The 20,352-nt window shown below is 37.5% G+C and overlaps 1 long non-coding RNA gene across 22 annotated transcripts in view; it reads left to right on the forward strand.

Moving 5' to 3' along the window:
• The window catches only part of LOC102163402 (uncharacterized), a 204,980-nt gene that overhangs the window by 179,535 nt on the left and 5,093 nt on the right, over positions 1–20,352 (forward strand). For 4 of the 22 annotated variants that reach the window (XR_014815813.1, XR_014815798.1, XR_014815803.1 and 1 more), the window contains one exon: positions 4,884–6,253. The exons of 1 other annotated variant lie outside the window; for it this stretch is intronic. This is a non-coding gene — a long non-coding RNA (uncharacterized LOC102163402). Of the gene's footprint in view, positions 1–3,795; positions 7,098–8,325; positions 8,454–10,704; positions 11,409–20,352 lie in introns of those variants that run through there. 17 more of the 22 variants (XR_014815805.1, XR_014815819.1, XR_014815833.1 and 14 more) reach the window with 10 other exon arrangements.

The following is a 20,352-nucleotide window of genomic DNA, read 5'->3' on the forward strand; positions in this document are numbered from 1 at the left end:
TCAACCCCAGTGCAAATGCCCCCCTAAGCATCTAAACTAGTAAACCATAGGCTTTGCTGTGTTGTCATTCTCTCTCTTTCTTGAACCTCTATGCTCTTGAAGAAACTTTGCACCCAAGGTCTCTTTTTTCCCTTGTCTGCCTAGAAATCTCCTTCAAAGTCATAACAAAAGTTTTCATCTCTTCTGGGAAAATTTCTTTGAGCCATCAGGCAGCTACAGGCTCCCTTCTCTTGATTCTTGATCTCCTCCTCATACTTGTATTATAACACTTAACATTTTATGCTGTAATTATTTGCAAGTCCATCTCCTAGTCCTCAAGGACAGGACTCTCTTTTACTGATCTGAATGTCCCCAAGGAAACAAACAATTCCTGGAATGTGCTCTAGATTCTATAGATATTTACTGAAAATATGAATTAAAAGATAGTTAGGTCTGGTTTCTTGAGGATGAATGTAGAGATATTACATATTTTGAAAGTATAAATCAGGATCACAGAGATGATGCACTTTTATGCATGTAGGCTTAATTTACATCACTAAGAAAGAATGTGTACCAGAGAGGGGGAAAGAAATGGACAAAGGTAAAGGATGCAGGAAAAGAGAGCAAAAGCAGTCCCCAAACCAGGTGGAGAATCAGGAAAGAGTAATTTTATAGAAACTCAGAGAGGAAGATGGCCTAGATGAAGGAAGTTGTTAACGATGTCAAGCAAAGGTGTTTCCTTCTCTAGGAAATGTGGGATGTAATGCCTAGTACACAGGATTATGTTAAGGACTAACGGGAATATGTGATCATTCTTAAAACAATGCCAAGGACAAAATGGTGACTGAATAATTATTTGAAAATCAACCACAATGAAAATGGAGATGAGGAAACCAGACCTGGCCATTAGGAAGTAGATAGAGATGACCATGGTGCCAGCCACTTCATTAGGAAGGAGGGGACTGAAGCTAACATTCTGTGGGGTAAGCAATGAAAATGGGGCAAGAAAATAGAAAGAAGACACTTACCTTTTAAGAACCATACTGATGTCAGAGAGAGAGATTGGTAGCCTCAGAGGAAGGCAGGCTTGAGTGGGAAATGTTTGGTTGTAGGGCCTGAGGATTTTGAGCATATACATAGCAGAGGCAAAGTAGCCAATAGAGAGGAAGAAATACTAGACCAATTCTAGACAGAAAGAGGCTATTAGATAGCTATATACTTACTGGAAAATTAAGGGAATTTACAAGAGTTCTCCCTTTTCTGCAGGATGGGAGATTAGGTTTCCTGATAACAGTGAGGGTCGTTTTGAGGTTAAAGGGAAGTCGCAAATGTAGGAAGTGGCTATCATGAGACTGGGAAAGGAAGTTGTTGAGGGCTAACTACAAATAAATTATTAAACTGCATAAACTTTAATTTAATTTAAGCTTAAATTATTATTACTGTGTTTCTGTCCCTGTCAGCCACTCTGGTCTTGCCCATCTGACCCACAATCTTACCTATTGTTCACAGGGTGAACTTCTCAACATGGACAGTATTTTGTCATGCATTGAGGGAAGGGGGATGAGTCAAGAGATGATCTCTTATTGACCATGACCTTTCCCTTGAGGGCCAAAGTCACAATGGGGCACAGCTCTGAGCACTGAGAGCTGGTTCATGTTGCCCATGAACCAAGCAGATGAATTTCCAGAGGGTCAGGCCAAATGAAGGCTAACATTACCTGGATTCAATTCATGGAGTAATTTTTTAAAGGTCATTTTCATTTAAATGGTATAAGCTAACCCAAGTGTTTTGAATATGAAACTCCCAGTCTCCCAGAAATCAAAGAAGGAATCTGACTCAAGGCTTCACAAAGTCATTTCTAACCTTTACTACGGGAAAGTAATTGTCATGGGCTTTGTGCTTCCAAGTCACTTCAGTTTTCAGTAAAAGCTTTGCCATTGGAATCAGGCCCAGCTCTTCTGTCTCCTTCCTATAATAACTTTCTTATGATCCTACTACCTAGCCCTCTCAGTCAACTTCAGGCAGGGACTCTTATGGAAGAGACTTCACTGAATTCTTAAAATATGAAATGAGATAAGTCCATAAGAAGAATATGACTTGCAGTTCTCCATTCAGACAGCCAAGGGTCCATAGCGCTTTCTCAGATGCATTCAGACTTTGGTCACTGCCTCAAGCTCAGAAACTCAGCTTGCTTCTGTCCCCTTTAGCAGAGGCCAGCAACCACTCTTGTGTCTTTGTTTTCTGGGCCCTCTCACCATGGATGGATATAGTACCAACACAATCTTCTCAACTCTTTTCGCCTCCATCCTTGCCACCCACCTTTCTCATCCTTTCTCTGCCCTCACAAGAGACAAGTCCCCTGGTGTTCTTACACTGAGTGTGGAACTGCTTAACATTAAGGAAAGAGAAAGAGGAGATCAATATAACAAATGGATCCGTTACAAATTTTAAGATGTGTCACAGAGTTTTTACAGTTAATATTCCCTGATTCTTTAGGTGAGGTGGTACCTTGAGCCTTCGGGTTTTGGCTCTCTGCTTTGACTCTCCCAAAGCTACATTGTTGCCTGATGTCACCCAGCTAGTGGGCAGGTCCACCAGACTCCAAAGCCCATGTCCACAACAGCTATGCTACTCTGGTTCAAGCAGAGCTTAAAAACCTGCCATACTATGTTACTTATATTTATTTGATAAGTATTACTCTTGAGGATGGAAAAATTTTAACTTTAATATCCCCACCCCATTATTTGTAAACATGGCTAATAGGAATCCAGCTATATGCTGGTGTGGGTCTCCTAAGCGCCCTCACATAAAAGGTACATGGGTGCCCTCAGGTTTTGCAAGATGGGTAGATCTATCACGGCAGAAAAGCTAAGGGTTGGGACAGAAAACCACAGAATATTCCTATGGCCTTCACTTTCCCTTGGTCCAACTACATCACCCATCTGTAAGAGAGTGGCAGGTGTGGAGCGAGGTTGACAGATGTTGTACCTTCCTCCTATACCCAGAAGAACACTGAGTTGGCTATATGTGTTTACTTTCTATTTGCTGCTGTTATAAATTAAATCTTCCTTTTTATAAGACCAGGTGATTAACAACTTTAATTCCACCAGCAATCTTAACTCCCCTTTGCCATATAAGAAAACATATTTATAAGTTCTAAGAATTAAAACAGAAATATCTTTAGAGGCCACTGCTCTGTCTATCACACCTTTTTAGGAATCATATATGAAGAATAAGGCCCATCATTCCAGGAAAGTCAAAGACAAAATTAGGTGGAATATAGGGAAGTAGTCTCTCTCTCTTTTTTTTTTTTTTTTTTTTTTGCCTTTTGTCCTTTTAGGGCTGCACCCACAGCATATGGAGGTTCCCAGACTAGGGATCTAATCGGAGCTGTTGTTGCTAGCCTATGCCAGAGCCACAGCAATGCCAGATCTGAGCCACGTCTGCAACCTACACCACAGCTCATGGCAACGCTGGATCCTTAACCCACTGAGTGAGGCCAGGGATCGAACCTGCAACCCCATGGTTCCTAGTTGGATTTGTTTCTGCTGAACTACAACAGGAACTCCTAAGGAAGTATTCTTGAAGCAGAGCTTGAAGCCAAAGCATCTCTTCTCCATCTTCCTTTGCCCTCAGCTCCTCTCCTCTCCTATATATATGAGACGTTAAGGCAGTATTCTAGCCAAGAGCATTTTTAAAGCAGGCAGAAATCCATTCAGTTGGAGGCGTGCAGAGTGGCGAATTGCCTACTTGAAACCAGGGTAGATAATTTGGCTGGTTCCTCTCTCTCACCTGCAGTTGCTCTTTGCCTTTCAGGTTTGCAGGAGGACCCAGTGATATGACAGATGTGACGTACTCAGCATCCAGTCACGTCACATTCTGGACTACCTCGAGTTCAGGGGAGTTACTGGTTTCAGATATGTCCAGGGACCAAACAAAAAAAAAATTTTTTTTCCAGAATTTTAGTTCTGAAAAGGAGACAGCAGGATTTAAATCCCTGCTTCATATGCAATGAATTAGAAAGCTAATTAGTGACATTGGCCTAGGGTTTATTGGTAAAGATTGTCTTTATTGTATTCAAGTGGATACAAAAAATAACTTTTACTATCACTTAAGGAAATTTGCATAATCTTTAGGAAAGGCTGCATAAGGTGAAAATAGGTATTTATCATAATTCTTACCGGCAAGCACCTAAAATTAAATCCTGCAGAGTTAGTAATGATGTTAAAACCCATAATATTTTTCAATTATTAGAATAATATTTTACCTTTAGTAAATGTGCTACAAGTTTCCAAACATTGCAATTTACATTAGTTCACTTTTAATGCATGCACAGTCCCTGCCCTAATCTTATTTCCAGTTGGCCCATAAATTGATTTATTTATGCTACTTAGCCCTTGGGATTAATCAACTGTTCCAACTGTTTTGAATTTACCTAAATAAATAGGGCTTTCCTGACACAATTAATCCAGATCTTATGAAGTAATATGGTTTTTAACATACAAAATGCCTGTCTTCCTAGGAAATGTCGGACTTTTCACAGGATCAGTCTAATCAGTGTTAGCCTCCTGCCTCAGTCCATTTAGCATTTATAGTATATGCATAATAGAACACGAAGCTGCAACTCCTAATCAGATTAAAGTTCTACTTAGTATCTGTGCTCACAGATGTAGGATTTTTAAAGACACTGTAAAAATTTGCTACCATACTACTAAATCCACTTGCCAGAATAGAATCCTGCAATAGCAGTTTCATACAGAGTGAGCCATAAGCAAGTATCAGTTCTGCTGAACCAGCTTATCACTCCCTGTGGTCACCTCTCCCTTTGTGTGGAGGTGGAATGGACTCCCAAATCGTCTAAGCTGGACCCTTAACACACGCTCCACTTTTGTTTCCTAATCCAGGAATGTTCCAGTATGATGATGTAATTCTCTTGCTCGAGGCAAGCAGAAGCTCCTGGGCCAGGAGGCAAGCTCCCACCACATCAGTGACAACACTGAATCCTCAAGTGCTAGGCCAACAAGAAATTCCAGAATGTAAAGCATTTATTTACTTTTAAAACATCTTATTTATTTTTGGGCACACCCATGGCATGAGGAAGTTCCTGGGCCAGGGACTGAACCTGTGCCACAGCTGTAATCACAGCCAAGGCAGTGATAATGCCAGATCCTAATCCACTGAGCCACAAGGGAACTCCAGTAAAGCATTAAAATAATCATTTGAAATAACTTTTTGCAAATGATCAACATGAATATTAAGTTTATTAGCAAACTACATATTTTATTTTTAAAAGTGTCTTAATTTTAAAATTTTTGGAATAGCCTGTCATCCAGAAGACCTTTAGATAACTGGATAATGTTGATAATTCCATATCTTGCCCTGTTGCAGAAAGCAAATTCTTACAAATTCTCTAAGTCTACATTATGAACACATGTCTGACACATGTTCAGCATCTTCACAAACACACAGAGTTTCTTATGATAGCATTTCCCCCAGCCATAAGTTTATCATATGGAGAAAATATACAGTTTTATATAAAAGTAGGATGTATAGGTAATTATTCTGATTTTCCTATTAGTCCCTGGCATAATTTTTATAAACAATCTAGAAGATTACACCCTAAATGCATTTATTTTTAATGTAGCTATTTGCCTCTAGCCAGTTCAGATTGAATTATTAACAATTTTTTCCTATTCTCTTTTTAAACTTACTTAATAATGAAATGTCATGTTGTTGTCTTACTTTAAATAAAATTTAATAACAGCACAGGAAGGTGAGAATCCTGTTGTAGAGAGTTTCAGAAAAATAGCTCAGGTCAATAAGCTGAAACATCTTTTCCCAGGACCTAATTTGAAAACTTGTAACAGGGAAAGTAAACCTAAGAGACACAAACGAGAGTCACCAGCATAACCCAGAAACCCTGGACAGGCTCAGGAAAGAGCCTCCTGCCTCTCATGTGCAGGCCTTCCCCCAACTCAGCACTGCTGCCCTCTGTCCTTTTGTTGCTGATGAAGTGGAAGAAGCTTCCTGTCCAAACCACATGAGGTTACAGCTCCCTGATCTCTATAGTAACAATGAAAAGATAGCAAACAACTTGACTCCACAAGTTAACCAGGACACTAGAAATTCTTCTGTGCTGATTAATCATCATTCTTCTATTGAACATTCCTGTCTTTAAGAAATCCTGTTTGCGTCACACTGTAAAAGTGAGATCCCAGACAGTCATGTCTTTCGTAACGAAAAAAAACAAAACAAAAAAAACCAGCAAAAAAAGAGGGGGCATACAAGGCCTTCATGTGAAAGTTTAGTCTCCATTAGTGTAGATTAGGAGTGGTGATTAGTCAAATTCCCTACCATTAAGACAGGCAATTTGGGGAAAGCATTTGTCCTCATCAAAATACTATTACACACAGGATCTGCTTGAGATAAACTTTTTAAAACTGTCTAAGTGTGTTGAATAAAATATGGTTTGACACTGATGGAATTTCAGCTTAAGATTGATCATCATTTTGTTACATGGCGACTTGTTTTAGTAATAGCATTACTGAGATATAATCCACATACCATGCAATTCACCCATCTGAAGTGTGCAATTCGGAGTTCCCATTGTAGCACAGCAGAAACAAATCCAACTAGGATCCATGAAGCTGCAGGTTCGAACCCTGGGCTTGCTCAGTGGGTCACGAACCCAGTGTGGCCGTGAGATGTGGTGTAGGTCACAGATGTGGCTTGGATCCTGAGTTCTTGTGGCTGTGATGTAAGCCAGCTGCTGTAGCTCCAATTCGACCCCTAGCCTGGGAACTTCCATATGCTGCAGGTGCGCCCCTACAAAGTGAAAGAAAAAAAAGAAAGAAAGAAGAAAGGAAAGAAGGAAGGAAGGGAGGAAGGAAGGAAAAAGTGTACAGTTCAATGATTTTAGTATATGCACAATTTTGCAACAGTAACTACAATTTTAGAAAATATTCGTCGCCAAAAAGAAACTCCTGTACCCTTTATCTACCAACACCCAACACCTCCCACCCTCAACCCCCAGCCGTAGACAACCATTAATCTACTTTCTGTCTCTTTAAATTTTCCTATTTGGGACATTTCATATAAATAAAATAATGTAAATTTGGTCTTTTGCAACTATCTTCTTTCATTAACATAATGCTTTCCAGGTTTATTCATGTTGTAGTACTTAATTCTTTTTTATGGCCAAATAATATTCCATTATGTGTATATTCCACACTTTATTCATACATTCATCAGTTGATGGACATTTGGGTTGTTTCCACCTTTTGGCTACTATGAATAATGACTACTGTAAACTTTCTTGTACAAATTTTTGTGTGGACACATTTTTATTTCTCTTTGTTATGTAACTAGGAGTGGAACTGCTGAGTCAAATGATAACTGTTGTTTAACTTTGTGAAGAAGGGCCAGAATATTTTTTCAAAGTGGCTGTAGTATTTTAAATTACATAGAGATTAAATTTATTGGAATTTGACCCTGCAATTAGTTGCTACTTCAGTGTTCCAAATTGGTACTTAGTTTAACATATCTTAAGGCTAATTGTCTGGTCACCTCAATTATCAAAACTCCAGTGGAAATCAGATGAGAAAGTAGGAAGGGGAAACCTGAGGGGCCAAAACCAATACCAACATAGATCTGCTCACTAAAATCTGTATCTGTTCCTAGAAAAATCCCCAAAGATTTCACTTTTAGTACATTTACTCTTTGTTTGGTCTAGTTATGAAAGCTTCTTTTCCTGATTTCTGAACTCTTAAGTATTAGAAGAAAATTAGAAAGTTGGTGTGAGTTTTTGGAGACCAGATTATTGACGGCAGCAGGAAGTGACATCGAAATGCCTCATAGTGAGAAAAAAAAAACAAAACAAAACTGAACATGGAACCATAAATGAAGACCTAAGGCATCTGAACACTGGGAACTATTTAGTTTCAGGGGAGACGTCCCATAGACCAGTAATTACTCTAAGATGTCACTGTATTGTATTGTAGTACAATTACTGATACTTAGATTTATAGTCTTTGGTAATGAAAAAAAGAAATAATCATATGATTAAGAAAAGTGTGAAAGTTTTCAATAATAGTTTGAAGGGTTACATCCAAAATGATGCAATTTTTGAAAGCTCATCTGTTAAAATAATGAACTCTCAAGGGCTGGATGAGACTTTACTAATCATTTCTTACTTAATGCAATGCCATAAAAAGACATATAGAGGGATTATAGAGAACTGGCTGTAGGTTTGTAAACTTGAGCAGAGAAGAGGAACTTTGGGTCTCACCTTCATCACACACGAAGTTCTGGATCTGAAATGAATAATACACAAAGCTTCTTTTGCAGATGGCCAAGAGGCATATGAAAAGATGCTCAACATCACTAATCACCAGAGAAATGCAAATTAAAGCCACAGTGGGATATCACCTCATACCTGTCAGAGTGGTTATCACCAGAAAGAACACAAGTCACAAATATTGGTGAGGATATGGAGAAAAGGGAATCCTCCTGCACTGCAGGTGGGAATGTATTTTGGTGCAGCCACTATGGAAAACACTCTGGAGGTTTCTCAAAAACGAAAAATACAACTACCATATGACTCAGCAAGTCTGCTCCTGGGCATATATCCAAAAAAAAAGAGACAGAAATAATAATTCAAAAAGCATGCTCCCCAATACTCACAGCAGCATTATTCATAATTGCCAAGATATGGAAGCAACCTAAATGTCTATCAACAGATGAATGGATAAAGAAAATGTAATATATGTACACACACACACACACACGTAATACATATATGCACATGATGGAACACTACTCAGTCATAAAAAATAATGGAATTTTGCCATTTGCGGAAACATGGGTTGATCTGCATTATGCCAAGTGAAATAAGTCAGACAAAGACAAATACTGTAAGATATCATGTATATGTGGAATCCAAAAAATACAACAAACTAGTGAATAAAATAAACAAGAAGCAAACTCACAGATATGGAGAACAAACTAGTGGTTATCGGTGGGGAGGGGGAGGGGAAATGGAGGGGGAAGTGGGAGACACAAACCACTGGGTGTAACATAGGCTCAAGGATGTACTGCACAACACAAGAAATATAGCCAATATTTTGTAATAACTGTAAATGGAAAGTAAACTTTAAAAACTGTATATTGTCTCTTGAATCTCTGTTTTATTGATTTCTCCTCTGATCTTTATGCTGTCCTTCCTTCTGCTGACTTTAGATTTTGTTTGTTCTTCTTTTTCTAATTCTTTCAGGTGGTGGGTTACGTCCTTGATTTGAGATTTTTCTTCTCTTTTGAGGAAGGACTGTAACACTATGAACTTCCTTCTAAGAACTGCTTTTGTGGCATCCCGTAGATTTTGAATAGTTGTATTTTCATTATCATTTGTCTCTAGGTATTTTTAAATCCCCCCCCCCTTTTTTTTGTCTTTTTGCTATTTCTTGGGCTGCTCCCGAGGCATATGGAGGTTCCCAGGCTAGGGGTCGAATTGGAGCTGTAGCTGCCGGCCTATGCCAGAGTCACAGCAATGAGGGATCCGAGCCACATCTGCAACCTACACCACAGCTCACAGCAACGCTGGATCATTAACCCACTGAGCAAGGCCAGGGACCGAACCCGCAACCTCATGGTTCCTAGTCAGGTTTATTAACCACTGCGCCACGACGGGAACTCCTAAATTTCCCTTTTGATTTCCTTATTGATCCATTGGTTTTTTTAGTAGCATGTTGTTTAGTCTCCATGTAGTCAGTTTTTTCTCATTTCTTTTCCTATGGTTGATTTCTTTTCCTGTGGTTTCATGCCACTGTAGTCAGAGAAGATGCTTAAAATAATTTCTATACTCTTAAATTTGTTAAGGTTAGGTTTGTGCCCCAGTCAATCCTTGAGAATGTTCCATGTGCATTTGAGAAGAATGTATATTCTGATTTTTTTGGATGTAATGTCCTGAAAATATCAATTAAGCCTAACTATTCTATTGTGTCATTTAGGGTCTCTGTTCCCTTATTGATTTTTCCCTCTAGAGGATCTCTCCATTTATGTGAGTGGGGTGTTAAAGTCTCCTACAATTATTGTATTCTCATCAGTTTCTCTTTGATGTCTGTTAGTATTTGTTGTATGTATCTGGGTGCTCCTATATTGGCAGCATATATATTGATGAGTGTAATATCCTCTTTTTGAATGGATCCTTTTATCATTAAATAGTGTCCTATTTGTCTTTCTTTATGGCCTCTGTTTTAAAGTCTGTTTGTCTGGGAAGAACATTGCAACTCCTGGTTTCCTGTCTTTTCCATTTGCATGACATAACTTTTTCCATCCCCTCACTTACAATTTATATGTGTCCTTTGCCCTAAGGTGAGTCTCTTGTAGGCAGCATATTGTAGGCACTTTTTTTTTTTTAATCCAGTCTGCCACTCTATGTTTTTGTTCACTTTTTTTTTTTTGATTGGAGCATTCAGTCCATTGACATTTAAGGTAGTTATTGATAATATGCATTTATTACCATTTTATACCTTGTCTTCCAGTTGATTCTGTTTCTCCTTTGTTCTTTTCTCTCTCTCTCCTTTTTTTTTGGGGGGGGGGTTGGATGATTTTCTTTTATTTTATGCTTGTGTCCTTCTTTAGTTTTCATGAATGTATTGTTTGGTTTTGACTTGTGGTTGCCCTGTTTTTCAAGTGCATTAACTCCCTCCTATATCTGCTTTGCTTTAGCAGAAGACCTGAATAGACATTTCTCCAAAGAAGACATATGGATGGCCAAAAGGCACATGAAAAAAGGCTCAATATCAGTAATTATTAGAGAAATGCGAATCAAAACTACAATGAGGTACCACCTCACACTGGTCAGAATGGCTATAATTAATAAGTATACACATAGCAAATGCTGGAGAGGCTATGAAGAAAAGGGAACCATCTCTTTGGGGAGGGAAAGAATGTAAATTCATACAACCACTATGGAAAACTATATGGAGGTACCTCAGAAAACCAAATAGAGAACTACCATATGATCCAGCAATTCCACTGCTGGGCATATATGTAGACAAAACTTTCATTGAAAAAGATACATGACCCCTATGTTCATTGCAGCACTATTCATAATAGCTAAGACATAGAAACAACCTAAATGTTCATGGAGAACAAGGGAGAGGGGGAGAGAGTGGGTTGGACCAGAAATTTGGGGTTAGTTGATGCAATCTTTTGCCTTTGGAATGGATAAACAATGGGATCCTGCTCTATAGCACTGGCAACTGTATCTAGACACTTATGACGGAGCATGATAATGTGAGAAAAAAGAATCATATACATGTATGTGTTACTGGATCACCTTGCTGTACAGTAGAAAATTGACAGAACACTATAAACCAGTTATAATGGAAAAAATAAAAATCATTATAAAAGAAAAAAAGAAAAAGAAACAACCTAAATGTCCATCGACAGATGAATGGATGCAGAAGATATGGTACATATACACAATGGACTAGTACTCAGCCATAAAAAAGAACAAAGTAATGCCATTTGCAGCAACATGGATGGAACTAGAGACTCTCATACTAAGTGAAGTAAGTCAGAAAGAGAAAGACAGATACCACATGATATCACTTATATCTGGAATCTAATATATGGCACAAATGAACCTATCTACAGAAAAGAAAAAACTCATAGACATGGAGAACAGACTTGTGGTTTCCATGGGGGAAGGAGAGGGAGTGGGGTGAACTGGGAGTTTGGGGTTAGTAGATGCAAACTATTGCTTTTGGAATGGATAAGCAATGAGATCCTGCTGTATAGCACAGGGAACTATATCCAACTACTTATGATGGAACATGATGGAGGATAATGTGAGAAAAAGAATATATATATATATATATATATATATGGGTCATTTTGCTGTACAGCAGAAATTTACAGAACACTGAAAATCAACTTTAATAAAATTTTTAAAATAAAATTATATAAAACTATTTATATAAGAAATATTGTACAACACTTCTTTTAGATTTTTTTATTCTCTACACACCCTCATCCTCACAAGGAAGGCTCTATGAAGGATTAGCAATATTCCAATTTCCCAAAAGAAAATAAAAGAACAAGATACTCTGAGAACTCTGAGAATGTTTTTGAACTCATAGATCCTTCATTTAGAAACAGTCATTCAGGAAGCATTAAATATCTAAGTCTTAAGCTTTACAATAGGCTCTTGAGACAGAAAGATGAATGAAGCCTAGTTCTTTCTCTCAAGGATATGCAAACCATTTATCATGTATCTTATCATTACAGATAGCAGAAGTTATATAGAGGTAATAATGCTGACAGTAGATATCATTCAATAATCATTTACTATGTACCAGGAATTGTACTAAATGCTTTATACACTTTCATAATTGAATTTTCATCACTCTGTGAAGCAGACACTATTTTATTCTCAGGCACAGAGAGGTCAAGTAAGTTGCCAAAGATCAAAGCCAAGGTGGTGGTTCTGATTCCAGAGGGAAGGCAATAGGAAGAGAACAATTGTATTGGATAAGGGGAGGACTAGACGTTCAATATATTTAGTCCTTTTCTTTCCTAAACCCTTCCAGCAGGACTACACTAGAAACATATGATAAGGACATATTTGGCTGTTGTGTAAAAATTCAGCTGCTGGTAACATAAAATATGTTACATGTTTTAAGTAGAAAAGAATTTAATATAGGAAATTAGAAAATAATTTAATACAGGGAATAAGGTCTTTACAGAATTGCTGCAAAAGCTGAAGGATCGAGCTCTAGGCTGGGCCTCTAGGAATGACTCCCAGAACCACACAGCTGAAGTGGGCTGCCAAGAGAATTACGACTTCTGGGAGAGAATTCAGGAGCCATCTCCTCACTCCAGAGTCCACCCATGGCTCAGCTGCGATCTGAGACCAAGGGACCCACCACTGCCACTGTCAGCCCCAGAGTCATGCAAATCCTGCTGAATCTGCACCCGCAAAATTAGTGTCTCACACATTGAGCCTCACCCCTCCATTAACTCAATTTTGAAGTGTCATTTGAGAACATCCAATCAGCAGGAGCCCAAATCACATCTGGAATCCTCATTTCAAAAGTATCTGGGACTTTTTATTTTTATTTTCACCCTCTACTTATTAGAAGCAAGTTGAAACAGATGTTTAAAAGAGCCAATCCAGCATATCTACCATAACCAAGAAAGAATTCCTGGACAACCTCCACAGCCCTCATTGGTATTTCATTCCAATATATTAAAAATCTTGTGGTTTCCTCCACTGTTCCTGTTGGATCTTCCCACATTTCAAAATGCCTTTTTTTTAAACATGTGGTATCTTTGCAACTTCAATTTTGTGCTGTTTTGTTTTTCTTACTTATAAATGAATAAGCAAGAAATATTTAAATAAAAGTTTCTTTTTGGTGGTTCATCCTCTAAATTTAACCTGGAGGTTATAATATTTCTTTTTTAAAAAAAGAATAAGAACTTGCTAATGTTCTTTTTTTCTCTCAAGCTATGATTTTATCCATAGAGTTATTTGCTTTTGAATCTAGAAGCTGCTGGGATTTTTTGATATTCATGATTGTTATGATGTTTATGAGGTTTGGGGAGAAACGAATGAGAGCAAATTCCAGATTTCTTAGGCCCCCCTTCTGGGCAGAAGGAAATTCCCACAGTGCTGGCATTCACTTTTCTGATCCATCCTCAGGGTCCCCATTACAGTGCTGGGTGTTGTTGGGGTTACAAATTCCATCATCAGTGTCCCCTCTTAGATCACTGGATATCATTAAGCCCCTTAACTAATCAACCTGCATTCCTGTCCTTTTACAATTTCACTTCCTTGACCCAAACCACAAACACACATCTCTGATAGGTAGAAAAATGTTCTAATATACAAAAGATAGATGTGTCACCTAAAGAAGCCAGCCCATCTTTATGGAGTTAGGGGGTTGATATTTCAGTAGTGCATGCAAAGGGAAGCTAGGGTCCCCCAAATCAAATGGAAAGTTTATGAACTACTACAATTTATTTTAGACTTCCAAATTTGTAGTGGCATATCTTCAAAAACTCTGAAAAGAAAAATATATTCTGTAGAAAATGTTAATGAAAGGAGGCTTATGCATCATCCCCCAAATTTGGATAAAATATCACATCATTAAAAGCAGAAGACTTGAAAATGCTGATAGACAATACACTTTTCAGCAAAGTACTCTTCTTCTTTGTTTAAGCTATTAATTTCTTAAAAACCCAAGTTTTTAAAAGAAAGTATCTTGGAGTGCCCCTCACACCCAGCCTCTGCTTTTATGTAGGAAGGTAATGAGGCAGGAAATATGCTATTTTTCTCTAGCCTCTTTCTTGTTTTCTAGCTTTATAGGGCAATTTTAGGTACTTTTGCTTGCAGCCAGAGTCACTGTATGCTTCTGATCTTTTCTAAATGTCAGATACCATAAAGGAACATAAATAACAGGACTAGTGTGCCATTTTCTTCACTTTAAAAACCACTTAATCACTATCATAAGTCCAAGGCTCTGGGTGCTGCTAGGGAAATTTAGTGCCCTAAAGAAGCAGGCCAGGATTACATGCTAACCAGATGTCCATATGACTGAACATACTGTTAGGCACTTACAAACCTGGTTCCCTCCCCATTGTAAATGGAATTAGGATGCATCAATAAAATTGTGTGTGTGTATATGTGTGTGGTATTTGTTACTTGGCCAGTCTCATCCAGTAAGAAAAAAGATTTGGAATCCCTTTTGACAGCAGACTACCTAGGAGATGTGGTAGGTAGGTTTCAGTCCTGGTATCCTCTAACCTGACCTATGTAACCATGGGAAAACTCCTGATTCCCACAGGATCCACACTTTTTCACGGCTAAGAGGAGAGTTTAAATGCTAAGGGTCTATGTGTCTATAACTGAATATGACAGAACACCTTTAACACAAATAGAGTGTTTGAAAGGTCTCTTATACAAATGTACCAGAGCAGGTTTATCTATAATATGGTCCCTAACTGCTCAACTTGATGCTTTTATACTGTCAGCCTTCAATTCAATAGGCCACAAATATTACAGTTTGAAATATAGAGAAAACATAATTTGGGGGAATAATGAGAAGTGTACAACTCTTACTAAATTCTATCTTGTTGTTGCATTTTTTGGAATACCTAAAATTGACGTTAATAATCCCAAGGGTACCTCTCCTTATTACACTCACTTGGGTTTTTGAGAAACAAAGTAACACACTGGGTTACCTCAGTCAACACTTCCCATATGATTGCAGTTTTCTAATAGCTAGTGTATAGAGACTTTTATAAACTGTATTTCTTGAAAAACTTATAAAACATATTCTTCTATCATCTTAAAACCTCTTCCAAGTTATGCCATCTTGATAAATTCAAGTAAAGTGCTCCTGACATTAGTTTAATTGTACCAACTATTTCCTATTTATAACTCTCCTAAAATTGAATCCTTTTTCTAGGATGATCCAATGACTTTTTTCTTTCATATAATCATGACTTTAGCAGCAAACAACATACATTGTATACTAAACAGTATCATTTATTTTTAAGGAACATTTACATAATGGTCGCCATATGGATATTGAAAACAAGATGGGTAATGTAAGCCTATTATGTTGCTTAAAATATATTATGAGCATAACTAAAGGAAATATTGAGCCAATTTGTCACAGTTGTTTATTCTAAAGTAAAAGGGAAAAAAGCCTTTGTTTTATAATAAACAGATGCCTATATCAGTGTTGGCATTTAAATTACTTTGGTACTCTTTTTTTTCTGACAGACTAGTTTATTTGTTGTAACTTAATCAATTAGATATTTTTCAAAAGAGAAATCTTGACAAATTCACTGAATGAATGTTAAGGTGTTCACAGTTGTGGGTGTGAAGATAATTCAATGATTTCCTATAACACATGTCTTATTCCAGGGTTGAGCATGTTTATTTCTTACAAGGGTTACATTCTCCTTTATGTTTATGGCCCACTTGAACCTCTAAGACATTCTGGACACATATACTTATTCAACACCCATTTGCTGAGCATCTACTATGTGCCAGACATTTTTGGAGTTGCTAGAGAATCAACAACAACAAAAAAAAGCAAATAAAAAAGCTTAAAATCCTGATTTCCTGGAGGTATAATTCCAATGGGGAATGCAAACAATCCACAAAATAAATTAGTAAGATATATTTTGTTTTAGAAAGTGACAAGTGTCTTAAAAAATAAAGAGAGAATATACAAAACATTAGTGGATATAGTTACTATGGAATGAATGTTTGAGTCCCCCTGCCAAATTCAAACATTGAAATTCTAATCTCCAATGCGATGATATTTGGAGGTGGGGCTTTGGGGAGGTAATTAAGTTTAGGGGAGGTCATGAAGGTGATGCCTCCATGATGAGATCAGCGCCTTCATATGAAGAGGAAGAGACAAGAAAGTGCCCACCAAGGAAAGGCCATGTAAGCCCTCACCCAGACAGCTTTCTACAAGGCAGAAAGAGTGGCCTCACCAGACACCAGTCCTGCTGGTACCTTGACCTTGGACTTCCAGTCTCCAGAACAGTGAGAAACAAACTCCTGTTGTTTCAGCCAGCCAGTCTATGGTATTTTGTTATGGCATCCAAAGCCAATTAATAATGGCCAAGTTTGAAGTTTTAGGTAGCATACAGGGAAGTAAAGATGTGAAGGAAGTGAGGAAGGGAGGCTTGCAGACACTGGAGGAAGAGCAGTACAGGCAAAGGGATTAGTAAGTGCAAAGGCCTTTGGAGGAAAAGAAGATGGGGTAAAGAAAATAATAGGGAAGGGGCTGAAGTATGAGGACAGAAAAGTAATCATGAATGGTCTTGTAGCTCAGAGTAGCTATTTTGGATTGCATATTGGGTGAGATGGGAGGCCACTGGAGGGCACTAACCAGAGAAAGAGAGAAATAATCTGGTTTATGCTCTAACTACATACACTTTGCCGCTTTGTTGAGAATAGATTGCAATAAACCAAGGTCAGAAGCAAGGAGACCAGTTTGGATTCTATTTTCATCCTACGGGTATGAAATGTTAGTGACTTAAGCCAAGCTAATGGCATTTGGAATAAGAAATGGTGGAATGCTGAGTGTGTTTTGAAGGTAGAAATGACAGGATGAGATTACTGTCAGACTATGTGGTTTGATGCAAGAGAGAAATTAAAGATGACGCCAAGGTTTTTGGCTGGAGCAACTGAAAGAGTAAAGTTATCATTGGAAAGAGCTTGTTTTGTGGGGGAAAAAAATCAGAAACTCAATCTGGGTTATGTGTTTCAAAGAGGAAAGAATGATCAAATACCTGTGTGTTTTATCCTTTAAACTGAAAGCTGAGAAACGACTTTTGGCCCTGATACCTGTTGTAAAAGCAGTTTTAGGGTAGTTGTAGAGCAAAAACTAGGTTCAAATATATTCAAGAAAGTATGGAGGGAGAGAAATTAGAGGTAGTGAGCATAGATTCCTCTTTCAGAGAGTTTTGCTGTAAAAGGGAACACAATATGGGGGTAGTGGATGTAAAGGGAAGGTAATTTGAAAGAATTTTTTAGAGGTGAAAAGGAGCAACATATTTTTAACATGGTAGGAATAATCCAATAGTGAGTGAGAAATCAAGGTACCCCAGGATGAGAATGATGAATGAATAGGTAAAAAGGGGTAGAATCTAATGCACATAGTTAGAGGACGGCTAGAGCTTAAATAAGTTTGTTGAGAACTTGAGTGAATCTAGGTCAAAGGCTAGAAATGTGTAAAGTGAGTCTAGGACCTTCAGATGTGCCAAAAGGCAAGACACTTCTTAAAAAACAAAACAAACAAACAATGCCCCCCCCCCCGGAATTATGTCAAAAAACAGTAGAGTCACCAATTCAAAGGGGCTTTCACAAGGCTGATATAGATAATCTGTACATCAAAAGAATAATGGCTTCAATAGATTGAAACAATTTAAGATAAAGAAAACCAGAGTTCCCACTGTGGCTCAGAGGGCAATGAACCCGACTAGTATCCGTGAGGATGCTGGTTCGACCCCTGGCTCCGTTCAGTGGGTTAAGAATCCAGCATTGCCATGAGCTGTGGCATATGGCACAGACACAGCTCAGATCCCAAGTTGCTGCAATTCGACCCCTAGCCTGCGAATTGCCATATGCAGCCGGTGTGTCCATAAAAAGCCAAAAAGAAAAAGAAAAAAAAAAGAATATGAAAACCCACAGGTTCATAATGAGATAAGACCATAAACAAGTTCAATGACCACCGTTAGAGCCTTCTTGGAAACCAACTTATTCTAAAAAGAACATCAAGTAAAGGAAAGAATCAAGCCAGTCTTTGCTGTACAAAATCTATTTCAGTGTAATCAATTAGTTGATAAGAAAAAGTTCTTTAAAGAATTCTAGCTAATAAATGCAAAGAGGATGACAATTAGAAAATCACGGTTTTGCAATTCTTAATTAAATAATGGATCTATGCAATTATCAACATGAATGTAAAACCATTAGGAGTTGTTGGGGAACTTTATAATGGATGTGTCACACTGACATCATCTGAACCCATCTGGATCTTAACATCATTTAAACAGGACAATCACTCATTTTGCAACAGGAAGTATAGGGCATCCCTTTATGCAATGTTTCTGTCAAAAAAATTTTAATCAATCCTACATATCCACCATTTTACAATAAATATAAGGTAATGAAAAACAAGTTAAATAGCATACTGGAGAGCAATCAACTGAATTCAGTTTGCACAAATTTCTACAGTATAAATGAGTTTTTCAATAAATAAATGGCATCAAAAAAGAGGGAAAGGAGGAAATATTAACAGATTTTTAAGGGAAAGAAGCCACATAATGAACCAAATGTAAAATATGAAACTTAAGATCTTAATCCAAGCAAACTAATTCTAAACAGCCATTTCTGAGAAAAAAAAAATTTAAACATAGCCTGGGCGTTAGAAAATGTTAACAGCTTTTTCTAGTTATGTTTTAATTACAAAGTATTTGTGGAGTATGTTATATTGTTTTGGACTTACTTTAACAAAGTCTGTCTCCACACTCAAATGAAAGTGCAAGGTCTCCCAAATAAAAGTAGAGAAGGAGACAAATAAAATTAACAAAATGTTGCTGATTGTTGAAACTGGGTGATTTAGTTCATGGTTCATTATACCATTCTCTACTTTTGTATGTTTAAATTTTTCCATTAAAAAAAAACTGTACTTTTCTTTACAAAGGAGAAATACAGCAGCTGTGAATACCATTGTTCATAAATCCTTGTGCTCATGTTTATTTATTCACTTAGAATAATTTCTTAGAAGTGTAGTTGCATTATTTCAAGTTTTGACATACATTTCTAATTTGTGTTCTGGAAAAATGTGTCAGTTTTTATACTCCTTTCAACAATACACAAATAAGTCAATTTCCATTCTCTTGCCAATCTAAGTTTGATTAGTCTTTTTAAATTTGCTCCTTAGAAAGGTGGCGATAGCTCATTATTGTGTTTGTTTGCCCACATTAGATTACTAATAAGGCTATATATATAAAAAATTCACTGACCATTTATATTTCTTCTTTGGTGAAATGTCTGCTTATATCTTTTTTGCCTCTATTTCTTTTCAGAAATTATCAATTCTGTTCTCAATTTTAACAGTGCTTTGTATGCTTAAAACATTAACTTTTTTCTATCACATTAATTGCAGCTATTTCTTTTTTAAAATTTTTATTTTTTATGCCCACCTCCACCCCCTCGGCCCCCCCCCCACCACCTCTGACCCTGGGTGACCATGGGCCCTGCTCCAGTCCCTCTCATGCACTTCTCCGATGCCAGCCAGCTGGGTATAAGCCCTATGCTCCAGTGCCATCCATTTTCAGGGCTAATTGATTTGGCAGATGAGTTGTTACATGCTCCTTAGCGGATTGGGACTTGCATGGCTACCATCCTGCTTAATTGCAGATATTTCATGTTCATCAGCCTTGTTTATGTTTTTTAGGTATAAAGTTTTCAATTTTTATGTATTCAACATTTTTAAAAATTTTAATAGTTATTTCCCCAATACAATTTTTTTCTACTATACATCATAGTGACCCAGTTACACATACATGTACACATTCTGTTTTCTCACATTATCATGCTCCATCATAAGTGACTAGACATAGTTCCCAGTGCTACACAGCAGGATCTCATTGCTAATCCATTCCAAAGGCAATAGTTTGTATCTATTAACCCCAAGTTCCCCGACCACCCCACTACCACCCCCTCCCCCTTGGCAAACACAAAACATTTAAAATCTTTAGTTATATATCTTTCCAGTTTTTATTTCAGGCTAAGGAAATCTTTACCATTTCAAGATTATAATTTTTCCCTTTTTTATC

This window comes from Sus scrofa, chromosome 9, assembly GCF_054392235.1.
Source record: "Sus scrofa isolate SSC_HxYL_T2T_F1_AM1 chromosome 9, Sscrofa_HxYL_maternal_Yorkshire_Landrace_v2.0, whole genome shotgun sequence".
In the NCBI taxonomy this organism is placed as follows: domain Eukaryota; kingdom Metazoa; phylum Chordata; class Mammalia; order Artiodactyla; family Suidae; genus Sus; species Sus scrofa.